We start from the raw sequence: 19,982 nt of genomic DNA, 5'->3' as shown, positions 1-19,982 counted from the left end.
TCCACCACCATCCTCTTCATCACATCCACCATCTCCTTAACACTCTATTTTATTTTGTTATTTGTCACTTTGCACTACATTTATTCATGCATTGTTGTTTTTCATTTGCGGATGATATCTTGTCGTTTGATATTTGGATATGTTATTTTTAATTTATGGATTAGGGATGCTTGTTATTTAATCTTCGGATATGTTATATTTGGATGATGTTTTCGGATTGATTAATTATATGCTTAAGTCTTATGTGTTGCTTGATAACTTGGTGGAGTTGTTGGTTTGTTATACTTGTTAAACCTTATATGGAAGTGTTTTTAACCACATTGTGTATTTGAGGATTTGTTCATTTTTAAGGGGAGACTCTGCTGAAATTTTTTTCTCGCCCAAAATTGGCAATATCTTCTTTGAATTATTTTTGGTAATCCTGTTTCAAATTGCATATATCTATTTTTTTTAAAGCGGGAAATAAATATGATAAGTTTTTGATAATGTCATTTTGGTTAAATTTTTCGGTCTTAGCATACATTTCTAGTAATTTTGATGATGAAGGGAGAGAAGTATGTATTTTGAATTTTGAATATGAAGACATATAATACATATTTTGTATTTCAAGTATTTATGCATGTTTTTGAAATATTAAGGGGGAGCTTTCGAATTATCTAAATCAAATATTCAGAGGGAGTTTTTTTGTTGTAAATTTGATTTATAAGATGAAGTCATGTATGCCATGTATTGAGGGGGAGTTTAATGTCAAAATACATGAGATGTTTGTCATCATCAAAAAGGGGGAGATTGTTAGCCTAAAAGGCTATACATAATGTAATTTTGATGATAACAAACATGTGTCTTCAGTAAAAATAATAAATATTGCATTTCACATTTTCACTAGTTTTTTAAGGATAATATTTATGCAAGTGATCAAGTAAAATCAAGATTGAAGACACTCAACGGACAACGGCGAAATCAAGAATAAAGTTTAGAGCTCAACGGATAAATTATTGTGACAAATTCTTGTAAAGCCGGTATGATTTAATTGATGCATGATTTAGCATTTGAGAAACTCAAGAGATTAATTTAATTAAATACGTTTCATAAACTAAAAGGTTTTATTTTTATAAAGTAAAGTATTTTGTGGATTTAAGTAATTTGGACTTAAATGCTAAGATTTGAAATCTTTGATTTTAAATAAGTATTAAATTTCGGAGTTGGACGTTTTTACAAACATTTTAAATGTTTTGGGCCATACTATAATTTATGAATATTTTGGACTAAAGTGAAAGGTTTTGAGAACTTTGAAAAATATGGGTATTATGTTGAAAAGGACCTTTGTGCGAAATAATAAAATCTTTGGGGCCATATCATAATTTTAGAAAGTTTGAGAAAAATAACTATTCTTAGGAAGTTCTGAAATTGGACCTATTTGTAAAGTTTTATGACGTTATGGGCCATAGTATAATTATAGAAAGTTTGTGCCAAAGTGTAATTTTAGTAAACAGTGTTACTGTAGCAAATTCAAAAATAACGGTAATATTACTGTTCTTGAGTGGCTAGTCGGATAATCGAGCGGCTAACCGCTTGAGCGCTGGAATTTGCCTATAGCGGCTTGTTTTTGGGATTTCACTATAAAAACTCAACTCAAACTTCATTTTAAGAAGTAATGCACGCAAATATAAGATCATACAACATATATTGAGCTTCCAAAACGCAAATCATCATTGATTGAATCATTGTTGAGCTATTAGTTGCAGAGCCAACCATAACGTAACTAAGTATCATAGGTTAGGCGGTAAAGCTGACCATAATGTAATTAAGTATCATAGATTAGGCGGCATAGCCGACCATATAAGAATTTAGATTATAACTAATCACATCATAATAGTCATCACACCATAAAAAAATGGTTAAAATGAAGTTAAGTATGAAAAGAATTTTGTCCGTACATTGCGGTTGAAGTGTTACTTACCTCTTAACCTTGACTTCTCTAGACCTTTCTAAATTAAGGATTTCTCTACTCTTTATATTATGAGTTAGAACACAAGAGAATGAAATTTCTAGGTTGCATTGAAAATGAAAGAGGGTAAGGGGTATTTATAGGCTTTCTTAAGGCTAATGGATGACTAGGATTTTGCTACCATAACTCTTGATCAATGATTGAGATTATCGTTCATAAATACCTTACTAAATTCTAGAATTCTTATATATCTCTACAAACTTATTTTACATCATCACTTATGTCATTGCTTATGTCATCATTACTTAAATATTATTATTATTATTATTATTATTATTATTATTATCATACTTAAGAGGCTTGTTAGCTTAAAATAAATTCTACTATATTTAAGTGAGAAACTTTTACCTCACAATATCGGCAAGTTGTTTTTCTATATAAATAAATTCTAATGCAATATCTTCTTTTTTAACATGATCTCTTAAGAAATAATGTCTAATTTCTATATGCTTGGTTCTAAAGTGCTGAATGAGATTCTTTGATAATTTATAGCACTAGTGTTATCACACTTGATAGGAATTTGTTCAAGATTAATCATAACAACTACCTGCGACAATATATTTAGTCTCGGTGGTTGAGAGTGCAACTGAATTTTGTTTCTTATTAAACCATGAAACAAATGAATGTCCTAGTAAATGGTAAGTTCCACTAGTACTTTTCCTATCGACTTTAAAATCGGCAAAATCCGCATCTGAATAATAAGTTAAATCTATGTGAGTTCCTCTAGGATACCAAAGGCCAAGATCTATGGTTCCACTCAAAGAACGGAAAATTCTTTTCACAGCAAGCAAATGCGATTCCTTGGGACATGATTGAAATCTTACACACAAATATACACTAAACATGATATTGGGTCTGCTTGCGGTTAAGTAAATTAAAGAGAGTAGTATCTGCTTTGTTTTATTTGCAGCCCAAGGAAGTACTTCAACTCTCCCATCATACTCATCTCAAATTCTATACTCATACAAGATGAAAATTCTTTACACAACAATTCATTAGTAGAACCAAAGATAATATCATCAACATAAATTTGAACAACAAGTATATGTTGGTGCTTATGCTTAACAAAGAGAGCAGTATCCGCTTTTCCCATCAAAAAACCGTTATCCAATAAAAAATTCTTAAGCCTATCATACAATGCTCCAGGTGATTGCTTTAATTCATACAATACTTTTGACAACTTATAAACATGATTCGAAAATTTTTCATTTTCAAAACCAGGTGTTGTTTCACATACAATTCGTCCACAATATAACCATTTAAGAAAACACTTTTGACATCCATTTGGAATAAAATGAAATCTTTATGACATGCAAATGCTAACAATATCCTAATGGATTCTAATCTAGTTACGGGTGTAAATATTCCATCAAAATCAGTTCCCTCTTCTTGGTTGTAATGTTGAGCCACTAATCTAGCTTTATTTCTTACAACCACACCAAATTCATCCATTTTATTTCTAAATACCCATTTAGTACCAATAATGGATTGATGTTTCGGTTAAGGAACTAATTCCCACACATTGTTTCTCTCAAATTGATTTAACTCCTCTTGCTTTGCCATAATCCAAGATTCATCATTTTTTGCATCCGTAAAGGATTTTGGTTCAATTTGAGATATGAATGTAGCATGCTCCCAAGTATTCCTAAATGATGACCTAGTTGTTACACCTCGTGAAGGATCTCCTAAAATCAAGTCTTTAGGATGAGACGAAACATACCTCCCTTAGGGAGTGATTGAGATGTACTTTCATTTTGCTCTGCATTTGTTTCTTCATGTTACTCCTTTAGATTTTCATATGATGCATTCTTTAAGTTATCCTTTGATGACTCTTCTTATAGTTCTTTATTTACATCATTATCAATAACAACTTTCTCCGCAGATGAGGGGTTGGATTCATCAAACCTAACATGCATAGATTCTTCCACAACTAGAGTTCTTTTGTTATAAACTCTATAAGTTGTACTTGAGTTTGAATATCCAAGAAAAATGCCAACATCAGATTTTGGATCAAATTTGCTAAGATTATCTTTTGTGTTCAAATAAAACATTTGCATCAAAAAACTTTGAAATAACCAATGTTGGGTTTTTTATCTTTCCAAAACTCACATGGAGTTTTATTGAGATGAGGTCTAATCAACACACGATTCAAAATATAACAAGCGGTGTTGACGGCCTCGGCCCAAAAATACTTAGGCAAAGAATTTTCATTCAATATGGTCCTAGCCATTTCTTGAATCGACCTATTCTTCCCTCAACAACTCCATTTTGTTGTGGACTTCGAGGTGATGAAAATTGATGCATAATGCCTAAATTATTGCAAAAGGTTTTAAATGCAAGATTATCAAACTCTCCTCCATAATCACTCCCAATGCATACAATACCATACTGTTGGTTATTCTTTTATATGAAATGCTATTGATGCTAATGTGCAAGTGTACACAACAAGTAATAAAGTGATGAATATTTAAGATCGTCTCCACAGGGATTGATGTTACTAGAAATGCTACATCAATCACAATAGTGCAATCTATCTTGATTCCAAAAGGAACAAATGTAAAGTTGGTTACTATTGAAACTGATAATTGTGAAAGAATAAAATGAAACAATGCAGTAATGAAACAAATTAAATAAAAATGCGTTGAAGAACCAAATGAGAATAATGTAGTTGAATGATCAAACTCTCTTTATGGGCTGATTGTTCTTTATCAAGTTAACACCAGTTGCTACAACAATTTCTATAGCATTGGGTAGAATTTATTTTGCATCCTCAACTGTCGCATATTGGAATTCTCATACCCGTAAGTATCTTAGCAATGACCAGTTGCTATTCTACCTATGGCATGGCATTATAAACATCCACTTTCTCCACCCTACAAGGTGAGTACCTATGTCTAAGTTATCACAAATCTTAACTTCAAGTATGACCCTTATGGGATTCAAGATAAATTTAATCCAGGAAACTTAAATTAAGATCAAGTATTACTCTAATAATATCCACTAAGACATGCCCTTTTGCGGCTCTATCTTAACTTGAACCATTAAATGGGTGGTCAACCGAGATAACAGTTATAATAATAACTACTAGAGTAAAATGTTATAGCAATTATATAGCAACTCATAGGAACAATCAAGAATCCATTAGATTGTTTGTCACTCAACTACAATTAAGTTTAGTTCATATTTTGGAAGAGAAAAACAAACAGCAACATATTAGTCATGAAATACATTGGTTTAATCAAAGAGTGAAGAAAGAATAATTGAAGAACGATAGATAGTGAATCCAAATAACTATGCTGGATTCTTTAATGATGCGGCCTTGGTTCCTTTAAGATATGATCTTCTTCTTCTTTTTCTCTCCAATATTTCCAAAGATAATTCCTTGCCGTCGTTTTATGTTATGCGCACCTCCTTTTATAACTGAAAACTAGGGTAAACAAAAGCCTCGGGCGTACATGACCCAAATTAGGAAACTGCATATCGCAATTCTGCATCTAACCCGAGCTAGGTTTTCTCCCTCGGTGTTCCAGGATTGCTGCAGCAATGATTGGTCCAACAACGGCTATACACTGCACTATTCTCGATTGTGTTTCACTTCTTTTGTGGCCATATTCTTTCTTCTTCTCGCTAGCCTAATATCTCAGCATCCATTTATGAATTATGAACTTCTGAAAACCTACAATTATGCACATGTTTTGAGCACAAATTACTTTAAATCAAGCAAACTTATTAAGACTAAACTAAAATGGATGTTTATGCAAACTATAACCAAAATATAATAAAAACACATTATTTACTCTCTAAGTGGTCTTGATTTAAGTTTAGAATTGTCGTAATAACTCTCATTTCATAGAGTTATCACACCCTCAAACTTAAACCGTTACTTGTCCTCAAGTAATGACAACATACTAACACTTCATGCACACAATCATGCAACACACAACTTAGCTCTTTTATCAAATTTGTAAGGATTCTTCCACCTTCAGATCACAATCCCAATCATGCAAAATGGCCATAGTAAATCAGTTCTTGACTTAAGCTTCATTTTGTCCACAGTGTGTGTGTGCTACTTTGATTGAATTCCAGAGATGCTACAACATTACCAAGAAATTGCATGTAATTCAGTAGTAGCACAATTTTATTCATATATGGAGCAGCATAAATCTCACATACTCAAACTGTGCTCTCTTTAAGAGTGAAAACTTGAGAGTATTCAACCCTCCTCACTGCAACATTTATTTTTCATGTGAATGCCAATCAATTGTAATGATGACACCCAATTACTCAAACCATGCACATATAGAGTTGTTGGAACAATATCTGTAACATAATTTTATCTAGAGATATCTTTTAACTCAAGGCTGAACATGAGGCTCATAAACAGACCTAGCTACTCAATATCCTAGATAGAGGACTTCCTTGTATTATTGTCTCATTTTTTTTCATAACAAAGCAGCTGCTACAGCACTGCTCATAACTCTTGTTGCCTTTGAATGCAACTCTGCATATGGGATACATACTCAGCTCTGGTTACTCAGCAACTTGAGCCATTGGAGCAGAATTTTATTTATAGCAAGCAAAGTCATTCAAAAATTTTCCCCCAAACTTAAGATCTTTTCTATTCTTTTGTCTCTGCTACAACAGTCTTATAAAACTCTACCAAATTTTGAGTGTTAGGACAGAATTTCACTCTCCATTTATAACTATCTCTACTCGACATTCTTATAATCACTAATTAACACTCAATTTATCTTCATTAGGTTTTCAAATCCATACACAAATATTAGATAGTAGAGCTTCACACAACACATACATAAACACATATTCAAAACACCCAGAGATACATCCCCCCAAAACTTTAAATGGTGATGTGTCCTCACAAGCACACAACAGTAAAATCACACAACTCGACAAGGACATGGAGGAGGAAGTTAAAAAATAAACCACACAAAATGAAAACATAATGAAAGAAAAGTTTTGCAGAATTGAATAAAATGAGTAGCAGGAAGGGGATACTCCCTTGTTGATTGGGCAGTGCGACAACATGGTGTGATGACATCAGTGCTTTTTGGATGCACTTCGCAGCTTATCCTTAGGGGATTCTTGTGGAGAGGTGGCTGGCAAAGTCTTTTTCTTTTTCTTTAATGGGCTGGTAGGAGGGGTTGCAGTTGGGGCAGCATGCTTGGTTGACATTGATCTGGTGTTTTTTTGTTTTGGTGTGGTTGTTGCAGTAATGCCTCCAGAAGTGCTGTCCTTTCTTTTGTTGGATCCTCTAGGACTAGCACGAACAGGTTTGTTGGGAGTTTGTTGTGGAGGAGCTGGATCAGTTGCATCTATTGCATGTCCCTCAGCTGTGATGGAAGCAATGATGTCAAATAGTTGCTTGGCTTCCATGGGTGCACAAGTGACTCTAGTTGCTGCAGCTTCCAGCTTTGCAACAACTTGCTCGGCTTCATCTTCAGAGGCAGGATGGGTAACTATTTTTTCCTTGCCCTTTCTCGAAAGGACTGGAATGGGGGGCTCCTCTTCCAGTTCATCTTCATCCTCTTCTTAGATGATGTGCTTTTTCCTGAGTTTGGAAGAGGTCCTGATTGGAGGTTCCTCACGTTCTTTCTCAGACTCTTCCTCTGCCTCTGTTGGTGAACTGTCAGTTGCAGACTTGTCACCTTCTTCCCCAGGTTGGTCAGATGGTTCAGCCTTTTTTGAGTCAACCTCTGCTTGTGGGTCGGCTGCAGCTTCTTCTTCTGGTTCATCTATGTTAATGGCTTCTTCGCTGCCCACTACTGGAGCATCTGTAGTGTTTGTGTCAAAATTGTACTACTAGAGCAATGAATCAGGGAAATTCCCGTAGATTCTTTTCATGTAAAGAACAAATTGGTGTAGGTTGAAATGCAAGTTATGCAACCCAAGAGGGGGGGGGAATTGGGATTTTAAAATTTATGCAATACAATTCGCACAATAATTTAATCTATTGCCTTAATCAAATCAAAAATAATAAATTCAATCAAGCACAATATTAAAAGAGTAAGGGAAGACTAAACAAACACAAGGATTTTTACGTGGTTCGGCTATCCCCGCCTACGTCCACGCCTCCAAGCTCACCCGGCTTGAGGATTTCATTATCCAAGCCTCCCAAGGCTTCAAATGTTTACAATTGACTTCCAAGGTGTCAATGGACCTTTACCACAAGAGATTATATCCCCAATCTCTTCACCCCAAGTGTTTCTCACACTTGTACACTCACAATTTGATGAGAAATAAAAATCACAACAATGAAACTCTCTTTAAGAGTAGATAACAAATTATAGCTCAATAATGATTCAATAAATGATGATTTACAAAATGGAAGCTCAATATATGTTATATGATCTTATTTATACTTGCATTAGTTCTTAAAATGAAGTTGGAGTTGAATTTTTATAGTTAAAGCCCGAAAACTAGCCGTTATAGCCAAAGTCCAGCGCCCAAGCGGTTAGCCGCTTGACTTATCCGGCTAGCCACTTGTTAACAGTGATAATACCGTTATTTTTGAATTTTGCTACAGTAATATTGTTCACTAAAATTACACTTTGTCCCAAAACTTTCTATAATTCGACTATGGCCCAAAATATCATAAAACTTTATAAATAAGTCCAATTTCAAAATTTCCTAATAATATTTGTCTTTCCAAAACTTTTTGAAATTATGCTGTGGCCCCAAATATATTATTTTTTCTCAAAGAGGTCTTTTTTCAAAATTTAACATAATACCCATATTTTTCAAAGTTCTCACAACTTTTCACTTTAGTCCAAAATGTTCATAAATTATAGTATGACCTAAGACATTTCACATATTTGCAAAAAGGTCCAACTCTGGAATTCAAGATAATACTTATTAAAAAATAAAGATTGCAAAACTTTCCATTTAAGTCCAAAATACTCAAAACCACAAAGTACTTTATCTTATAAAAATAAAACCTTTTAGTTTATGAAAAGTAATTAATTAAATTAATCTTTTGAGCTTCTCAAATACTAAATCATGCATCAATTAAATAATATCGGCTTTACAAGAATTTATCGCACTACTTTGTCTGTTGAGCTCTAAACTTTATTCTTGATTTCGCCGTTGTCTGTTGAGTGTCTTGAGCTTGATTTCACTTGATTTACTTGCATAAATATTACCCTTCAAAAATGGCTTTACAAGAATTTATCGCATTAATTTGTCCGTTGAGCTCTAAACTTTATTCTTGATTTCGCTGTTGTCCGTTGAGTGTCTTGAGCTTGATTTCACTTGATTCACTTGCATAAATATTACCCTTCAAAAATGGCTTTACAAGAATTTATCGCATTAATTTGTCCGTTGAGCTCTAAACTTTATTCTTGATTTCGCCGTTGTCCGTTGAGTGTCTTGAGCTTGATTTCACTTGATTCACTTGCATAAATATTACCCTTCAAAAATGGCTTTACAAGAATTTATCGCATTAATTTGTCCGTTGAGCTCTAAACTTTATTCTTGATTTCGTTGTTGTCCGTTGAGTGTCTTGAGCTTGATTTCACTTGATTCACTTGCATAAATATTACCCTTCAAAAACGGCTTTACAAGAATTTATCGCACTAATTTGTCCGTTGAGCTCTAAACTTTATTCTTGATTTCGCCGTTGTCCGTTGAGTGTCTTGAGCTTGATTTCACTTGATTCACTTGCATAAATATTACCATTCAAAAACTAGTGAAAATGTGAAATACAATATTTATTAAATTACTTAATACACATGTTTGTTATCATCAAAATTACATTATGTGTAGCCCTTTAGGCTAACAATCTCCCCCTTTTTGATGATGACAAACATCTCATGTATTTTGATATTTGTACTCTCCCTTAATACATGGCATATATAATTAAATATATAAATTTAATTCAAAACAAAAACTCCCCCTGAATATTTCAAAATTATGCACAAATACTTTAAGCTCAAAATACATATTATAGGTCTTCATATTCAAAATACATGACTTCTCCCCCTTCATCATCAAAATTACTAGAAATTCGTGCTAAGATTGATAATATGTCAATGGTTAATCAAGAAACATATAATAACTAAACATCCAATTAACCATAAAATGATCATGAACCAACGTTCCATCAATTACCAAATCAAGAACTCATAACATAAAATTATCATATAAGACAACCATGTAATCAAATCATCATCATATCCCAAAATCATCACCATAAGCACATATTAATCATCAAAAGAATATTCAAAGTGCATGTTATTTTCCCCCTTTTGACATCATCAAAATGATTTATTACTTTGTCTCTCTCTTTGGACAATAAAAATGTTCAAAATGCATATTATCCAAAATAGAACAAGTAATAAACTAAGCAAGGGAATGCAAAAGTCATAAGAGCATAATGTCAACAATCCAAGCTCTATAATTACTAATCACATTTTAGAAATCAAGACAACTAAACTCATCAAAGATCTAATGTGACATTTTAATAAACTTAAAAAAAAAATTCATATGCTTAAGAATTTCAAAGTATATGTATTTCTCCCTTACAAATCATATTTCCCTCTTCATCATCAAATATAGTAAAAAGCTCCCCCTATCAATCATCAAAATCTCAAGATAAGCACATTAGTTCCACATTATCCAAATATAAAACATAACAATCATTCTCAATCTATAATTAAAACAAAAATGCATATGAAAAATGTAGTGCAGAATAAAACTAAGAACTGAAATCAAGATGAATATGATGGATGTGGGAAATGGGTTAATATGAACTTTGGATTGTCTCTATGATGTTCCTCGCACCTTTTAGCTATTTGTTTTCCTTTGGATTTTTCACAACCAACTATTATGGAAAACAAGAATACGCTTAAATACCCAAATTCAGATTTTCAAGATTTTGTGTGAAATGGAAGTGATTGAGCCAATAAAATTTGATCGTAGAGTTGATTTAATGCAATATATGATATTAATTTGATCAAAGATGAGCTAAAAATAGCTTGAAATGGAGGAGAAAGAAATTAGCAAGCTTAGATTTTGATTTCAAGATTTGCAGAAACAAGTGATTATTTGAAAGGTAGAAATAATTTGAATGAGTAATTTTGGCATAAAAATGGGTGAGAAATGAAGAAAATTTGAATGGAAATGGAGAAGAGGCCGTGGGTAGAGAGAGAGTGATGAAAGGTTGAAGAAATCATGAGAAAGGGGAAGAAAAACTCTTAAACCCGTGACCAAGCGGCTAGCCGCTTGCTCTCGGGTTTGAGCAGATTTCAAGCGGCTAGCCGCTTGATTCAGGCGGCTAGCCGCCTGGTTTATGCTCCTCTACATCAATTTGCTGTCTGGCTGAAATTTGAGCAATCCCGAGACCATTTCATGATCCCGAAACATCTCAAGAGCCAATTTAATGCATGAATCATGATTTTAAACATTCAAAAGATGATTAATTCAAACATATAATTCATCTATCATGCATATATTTTACACAATCATGAAACATATATGCATTCAAAGATTAATAAGCATATCACTCATTTCTCATGCTTAGGCATTACATAATCATTAAAATCAAACAAATTCATCATGATGAGTTGACAAGCTATCATTATATATATATAACCATGCATCATGATAAAGCACTCAATGTTAAACACAATGATAATTCAATCATGTAAACATACAAGTATACTTTCACAAATTCAAGCTACTATCCATTTTTCATGATCCACTCAACATAATAAATAGGCAAAATAAAGTTATCCACTTCATGTTTATGCACTTAATTTTATGATACCAAATAAATTATTAAATACTTACTAAGATTAAAAGACCATCACTTATAATCAATAAGGCAATAATTGTTACCAAAACAATTAAATCATATTGTCTCATCATTTTTGCTTACACCATAATCAAGTGATTATCCTCATAAGCTTTTATCAAGGAACTCTCCGCCATTCCTTGATTGTGGTACCTACAAGGAAAACATTCAAGTTGTGCATTTTGATACCCAAATACTCTTGGGTCCTTGAGTGTTAGATTTGGTTCCTTTTAGAACCCAAATACACTTGACTCCATAATATACATTTATCTTAATTGGACATCTAAAACTCACATGACCATTTCCATTACAATAATGACAAACAATCTTATAATCACTTGTGGAGGTAGCCTTGAAAAAATAATTTTTATAATATTTTTGTTTCAAGTTAGGCTTATACCCAAGTCCTTCTTTCTCAAACACACATTTTTTAGTGCTTAGTAATTTTTCTAAGTTCTTTTGACCACTTGTGAATTTTAACACAATTTCATTAAGCTCATTACTCTTTTTCTTAAGCACTTCATTTTCTTTCATCAACTCGTCATCATGTGATTTTTCATACTCATACGAAATACTTTGTTTACCTTTAAATGATGCAATTCTATCATGCAACATTTTATTATCTAACTCTAGTCCTTTAATCTTTTCATTTAATGAATCATTGTATTTTTGTAAAGCATCATTTTCATTTTTTCAAGTCATCTACATATGATTCTAGATGCTCATGTGAAGTGCTAGGTTTCTCATTTGATAATGCAACTCTATCATGCAATGTTTTATTCTCTAATTCTAGGCGTATAATCTTTGCACTTAGAGTTTCATTTTCATTTGTGAGCTCTACCATTTTCTTTTTAAAACATGCATTCTTTTTACCAATTTTCATCCACTCATCATACAATTCTTTAAACGCATCATGTAATTCATCATAAGTAGGAAGATCATTTACCTCATCAAGTTCATCATCTGATTTATCTCCAATTGCCATGAGAGCTAGATTTGTCATTTCTTGAAACTCTTCATCATCACTTGTTTCCTCATTGCTATCATCCTATGTGGCTACCATTACTTTCTTCTTGAGCTTGTTGAAAAGAGGGCAATCCGTTCTTATATGGCCAGGCTTCTTGCACTCATAACATTTGATTACTTCCTTCTTCTCCTTTCGGTTCTTGAGGTCTCTAAATTTTCTTCGCTCACTGGATTTCTTAACTAATTTTCTAAACCTCCTAGCTAGCATATCCATCTCCTCCTCATCCAGCTCGCTTTCCTCATCACTCTCATGTTTCGAGGCTTTGAGAACAATGCTTTTCTTCTTCTCCTCATTACTTTTTTTGGCTGCCAAGTCTTCCTCATAAGAAATAAGATAACCAATTAAATCATCAATAGGTAAGATATTTACATCTTTGGCTTCCTCAATGGCAGTCCCTTTTGGTCTCCATTCCTTAGGTAGCGACCTAATGATTTTCTTAACTTTCTCGCTATTTGAAAATGTCTTTCCTAGGGCTCCTAGAGTGTTCATTATGTCCGTAAATCTAGTATATATAGAATACACACTCTCATTTTGTTCCATTTGGAACAATTCATATTGTCGAGTGTACCTACTAATTTTAGACTCTTTCACTTGATTATTGCCTTCATAAACAACTTCAAGTTTGTGCCAAATTTCATTAGCACTTTCACAACTAGATACTCTATGAAACTCTTTCTTATCTAGTGCACAAAACAAGACATTCATAGCTTTGGAGTTTAGAGAAGCTTTTCTCTTTTCCAATTCATTCCATTCTTGTGAAGGTTTTGGAATATCTTCCCCGACTTCGTTTTTAGTCAAAGGCATAAATGGACCATCACAAACAATTTCCTAAATTTCATAATCTAAAGCTTGCAAATAAATTCTCATCCTAGTTTTCCAATATGGGTAGTCATTACCATTAAAGAACGATGGTCTAATTGTGGATTGTCCTTCCCTAAAAGTTGAGTCATTATGGGTTGCCATGAATCTTTAACTCTAGACGGTTAAGTCTACACAAGAGCACATTGCTTTAATACCAAATGAAATGCAAGTTATGCTACCCAAGAGGGGGGTGAATTGGGATTTTAAAATTTATGCAATACAATTCGCACAACAATTTAATCTATTGCCTTAATCAAATTAAAAATAATAAATTCAATCAAGCACAATATTAAAAGAGTAAGGGAAGACAAAATAAACACAAGGATTTTTACGTGATTCGGCTATCCCCGCCTACGTCCACGCCTCCAAGCTCACCCGACTTGAGGATTTCACTATCCAAGCCTCCCAAGACTTCAAATGTTTACAATTGACTTCCAAGGTGTCAATGGACCTTTACCACAAGAGATTATATCCCCAATCTCTTCACCCCAAGTGTTTCTCACACTTGTACACTCACAATTTGATGAGAAATAAAAATCACAACAATGAAACTCTCTTTAAGAGTGGATAACAAATTAGAGCTCAATAATGATTCAATAAATGATGATTTGCAAAATAGAAGCTCAATATATGTTATATGATCTTATTTATGCTTGCATTAGTTCTTAAAATGAAGTTGGAGTTGAGTTTTTATAGTTAAAGCCCGAAAACTAGCCGTTATAGCCAAACTCCAGCGCCCAAGCGGTTAGCCGCTTGATTTATCCGGCTAGCCGCTTGTAACAGTGATATTACCGTTATTTTTGAATTTTGCTACAGTAATATTGTTCACTAAAATAACACTTTGGCCTAAAACTTTTTATAATTCGACTATGGCCCAAAATATCATAAAACTTTATAAATAAGTCCAATTTCAAAATTTCCTAATAATATTTGTCTTTCCAAAACTTTCTGAAATTATGCTATGGCCCCAAATATATTATTATTTCTCAAAGAGGTCTTTTTTCAAAATTTAACATAATACCCATATTTTTCAAAATTCTCACAACTTTTCACTTTAGTCCAAAATGTTCATAAATTATAGTATGGCCTAAAACATTTCACATATTTGCAAAAAGGTCCAACTCTGGAATTCAAGATAATACTTATTAAAACACAAAGATTGCAAAACTTTCCATTTAAGTCCAAAATACTCAAAACCACAAAGTACTTTATCTTATAAAAATAAAACCTTTTAGTTTATGAAAAATAATTAATTAAATTAATCTTTTGAGCTTCTCAAATACTAAATCATGAATCAATTTGTCTGTTGAGCTCTAAACTTTATTCTTGATTTCGTCGTTGTCCGTTGAGTGTCTTGAGCTTGATTTCACTTGATTCACTTGCATAAATATTACCCTTCAAAAACGGCTTTACAAGAATTTATCGCACTAATTTGTCCGTTGAGCTCTAAACTTTATTCTTGATTTCGCCGTTGTCCGTTGAGTGTCTTGAGCTTGATTTCACTTGATTTACTTGCATAAATATTACCCTTAAAAAACGGCTTTACAAGAATTTATCGCACTAATTTGTCCGTTGAGCTCTAAACTTTATTCTTGATTTCGCCGTTGTCCATTGAGTGTCTTGAGCTTGATTTCACTTGATTCACTTGCATAAATATTACCCTTCAAAAACTAGTGAAAATGTGAAATACAATATTTATTAAATTACTTAATACACATGTTTGTTATCATCAAAATTACATTATGTGTAGCCCTTTAGGCTAACATAGGTGACTTTCCAGGTGCTCTAGGTACCAAAACCGATCACTCTCCCTCTGCTGAGCCTCAGCACATTGAGTGATGCTGGTGCTCAATGCTTGTATCCGCTGTTCTAGCCCAATAACTCGTCTTGCTCTTGTTACCGCAGCTGGTTCAGTTGTTGCTCCAGGACTTTCACCAGCAATTCTCTCAATGGTGCGTGCAGTGAGAGCACCATCATTCTTGACATGTTCATCCTTTGCATCAAGACGAATGTCTGATACTACACATGCTAGTGATGAGTGAAGGAAATAGCAAGGCAATAGTTTTTTGGTTTTCATGGCACAATCTCGAATTTCTTTTTTGATATTGCTTCCCACATCTATAGGAAGCCCTCTAACAATAGCATATAACAGCACCAACCTTTCCTGTGAAACAGTAGTGGTGTGGGTGGTTGGCATAAGCCTGGATTTCAGAAATTTCACCCACACCTTAGCAATAGGTTTTAAATCTATCCTGTTAACTACACGCTCTTCCTCATTAGCCCACGATGCACCCTCTACTGTAAGTGTTGTGAAAATTGTGTTCCACTGTTGCGGGGTCAGTTTATCAAGCAACTTGGCATACTCACAAGTAATTTCCGCAGGTAAATTATTAAAAGCATTTATAAATCGAGAGTCTAATGGAACAAGTGAGTTTCTTACCCAAATATTGTGTTGACCAGGGCTTACTAAATTAGAGTAAAATTCTTTTACTACTGGCAGCACAGTGTCTCGAGGGTGGTCGCAAAACTCTAGCCACCCAGGCCTTGTTGTAGCATTGTGTAATGTTTGCACAATTCCTGTGGGTTGAGGTGGAAATTGAAACCCTTTTTCTTCCAAAATCTTGCGCGGTTCAATGAATTCTTCATATTTTTCTTCCGTGTGGTAACTTTGGAAGCGTGAAGGATCTTTAAGTCGGCTGGCTGTTCTTTTATACCTTGGCATTGCTATAGCAGTAAAAATTTAATGGTAATATGCCTGAAAGTGAAATGAGAAAAAGAAGTTAAGAATTATTGGAGTCGTGATTGCGAAGGAGAGGGGAAATAGTGTTGTAGGTCACTAAGCACAGTACTCCCTTTTATAGTTGAATTTAAATGAAAATAAATCCGGTAAAGAGAGATAAATTAGGGAAGAATATATTTTAAATTCATTAAGTATATCCTATAAAAATAGGCCAGAGAAATTAGTGTATTAATTTCAGAGATTTGTCTTCCTCAATTTCCATCCAAATCCATTCATCCATCTATCATATTTTATCTCCAACGGTAAGTGTGAGGCTCCAACTTGAAGTTACTGTAACGGTAATATTGGTTGTTGCAGCACCCAATTGTTTGCTCTAGCAATAGTTACATACTCTTCTCCAATAGTTGCTAACATGTGGCTTGCCTCTGCACTCTGTCAACAATACAACCCCAATTGTTAGGATGGAATCCATTTGCCACACATATTTCCATCGAAAAATTTAAAAATAAATAAAACCAATCCTAAGAAATTAAAAATAAAGACATAAAACGACAATAAAAATAAAGGTGCACTAATCCAAATTAATAAAATTAAATAACAACAAGTGAATAACAAAATTAAGATGAAATAAAAAGAAGAGCCTTCAACAAAACCATAGAGGATGAAGCTCGGTTTGAACTGACTGCTCCCACAATGGGTTGCCTCCCATTGAGCGCTAAATTTAAGGTCTTTCAGCCTGACCTTCTTTGACTGCTCAATAGCTTGGTTCTTTAAGGAGACCTCATTTGCACAATATGTGGCTGAGTGTCTGTAATGCTTAACTCTGTGCCCATTGACTTTAAATTCTTGGCCTATCTTTTCATCTAGGAGATCAACAGCCCCATGAGGATAAATTCTGAGCAGCTTGAAAGGTCCAAACTATCGAGATTTTAGTTTTCCTGGAAATAATCTTAGCCTTGTATTATGGAGCAGTACTAGTTGACCAGGGCTTAATTTCCTGTGTTGGATATGCTTGTCATGCCAGTGTTTTGTTCTCTCTTTATAGATTCTTGCATTTTCATATGAGAACAGTCGTAATTCATCAAGCTCACATAGTTGAAACTTCCTTTGCTCTGCTGTAGTATGTATATCCCAATTTAATTGCTTCAATGCCCAGTATGCTTTATGCTCTAGCTCAAGTGGCAAGTGACAAGCCTTCCCATAAACAATTCGGTAGGGAGACATGCCAAGTGGTGTTTTATATGCTGTTCTATAGGCCCATAAAAAATCATGTAAACGCAAGGACCAATCATTTCTTGATGGGTTCACCACTTTTTCTAAGATCTTCATAATCTTTCTATTGGACACTTCTGCCTGACCATTGGGTTGTGGGTGATATGTTGTTGCTACTTTATGCCTGACTCCATATTTAACCATAGCCGTAGCAAATATTTTGTTGCAAAAAAGAGTACCCTCATCACTGATAATTGCTTTTGGAGTTCCAAACCTGGAAAAAATGTGTTTTTAAAGAAAGTCCACCACTGCTTTAGCATTATTGGTAAGTAATGCTGCAACTTCTACCCATTTAGAGACATAATCTACAGTAACCAGGATATATAGGTTCCCTAAGGATGATGGAAAAGGTCCTATGAAATCTATTCCCCATAAATCAAAAACTTCCACTTCTAGAATGTTTGTCAATAACATTTCATGTCTTTGAGTGATGTTCCCTGTCCTTTGACATATGTCACAACATTTAGCAAATTCATACGCATCTTTAAAAATAGAAGGCTAGTAATAACCTGATTGCAGAACTTTAGCAGTTGTTCTGTGACCACCAAAATGTCCTCTATATGTTGCAGCATGGCATGATTCCAGTATGTGGGGAATCTCTCCCTCTGAAGCACATCTTCGTATTACTTGATCTGAGCATAACTTATATACATATGGGTCATCCCACTGGTAGCTTCTAACATCATGAAGAAATTTCTTTTTTTCCTAAAACTTCAACTCAGGTGGTAGCAATCCACTTACTAAGTAGTTAGCAAAATCTGCATACCATGGAGCTCCTGAGTGCTGCAGCATCTGTGGGTGTTGTACTACCAACAGTTGTTCATCAGGAAAAGTTTCAATTATGTCCTTTCTTGTCAATGTGCTTGTGTCTGCTTCCAGCCTCGACAGGTGGTCTGCTACTTGATTCTCAATCCCCTTTCTATCTTTAATTTCGAGATCAAACTCCTGAAGCAAGAAGATCCATCTTATTAATCTTGGTTTAGCATCCTTCTTTGAGATTAAGTACTTGATGGCTGCATGGTCTGTGTACACTGTCACTTTAGTACCCACCAAGTAAGCTTTGAATTTATCAAAAGCAAATATTACTGCTAGCAACTCTTTCTCTGTAATGGTGTAATTAATTTGAGTTTGAGTAAGAGTTTTGCTTGCATAGTATATAGAATGAAAAAGCTTATCATTTCTCTGCATTAACACTGCTCCAAAGAATGGTCACTGGCATCACACATCAATTTAAATGGTAGAGTTCAATCTAGTGATATAACCACTGGTGCAGTGATCAAAACTTTCTTTAACTCTCCAAAGGCTTGAAGACAGTCTTTATCAAAATGAAAAGGCTTGTCATGTTCCAGCAATGAGCATAATGGTTTAGCTACCTTGGAAAAGTCCTTAATGAATCTTCTGTAAAATCCAGCATGACCCAAAAAACTCCTTATACCCTTGATTGAAGTAGGAGGTGGCAGTTTATCTATTACTTCTATCTTTTCTTTGTCTACCTCAATGTCATTCTTGGACACCTTATGACCCAAAACTATACCTTCTTGCACCATGAAATGATATTTTTCCCAATTGAGTACTAAGTTAGTCATCTCACATCTTTTAAGAACTTCTTCCAAATTGTGTAAACAATCATTATAGGTCTCTCCAAAAACTAAAAAGTCATCTATGAAGACTTCTAATGTTTGCTCCACCATATCAGAAAAAATAGACATTATACATCTTTGAAAAGTTGCTGGAGCATTGCAAAGACCAAAGGGCATCATTCTCAAGGCAAAAGTTTCATAAGGACAAGTAAATGTAGTATTTTCCTGATCCTCTTGAGCTATAGCAATTTGGTTGTAGCCTGAATACCCATCTAGGAAACAATAATATTGTTTTCCAGCAAGTCTGTCCAATATCTAATCTATGAATGGGAGTGGGAAGTGATCCTTCCTTGTGGCTTTGTTGAGCTTCATGTAATCCATACATATTCTGCATCCAGTTACTGTCCTTGTAGGGATAAGTTCGTTATTCTCATTTGCCATCACTGTTATTCCTCCATTCTTTGAAACACATTTGACTGGCTCACCCAATAACTGCTGATATTGGGTATATAATTCCAGCATCCAACCATTTAATGATTTCCTTCTTCACCACTTTCTTCATAATAGGTTTAACCTTCTCTATTGCTCCACTAAATTGTTGTAACAGTCGTCTAACAGAATTTTATGCATGCATATGGATGGACTTATCCCTTTGATGTCTGCTATGGTCCATCTGTTGAGTG

The sequence above is a fragment of the Citrus sinensis genome, chromosome 9 (genome assembly GCF_022201045.2).
Source record: "Citrus sinensis cultivar Valencia sweet orange chromosome 9, DVS_A1.0, whole genome shotgun sequence".
Taxonomy (NCBI): domain Eukaryota; kingdom Viridiplantae; phylum Streptophyta; class Magnoliopsida; order Sapindales; family Rutaceae; genus Citrus; species Citrus sinensis.
This window is presented reverse-complemented; position numbering follows the sequence as displayed.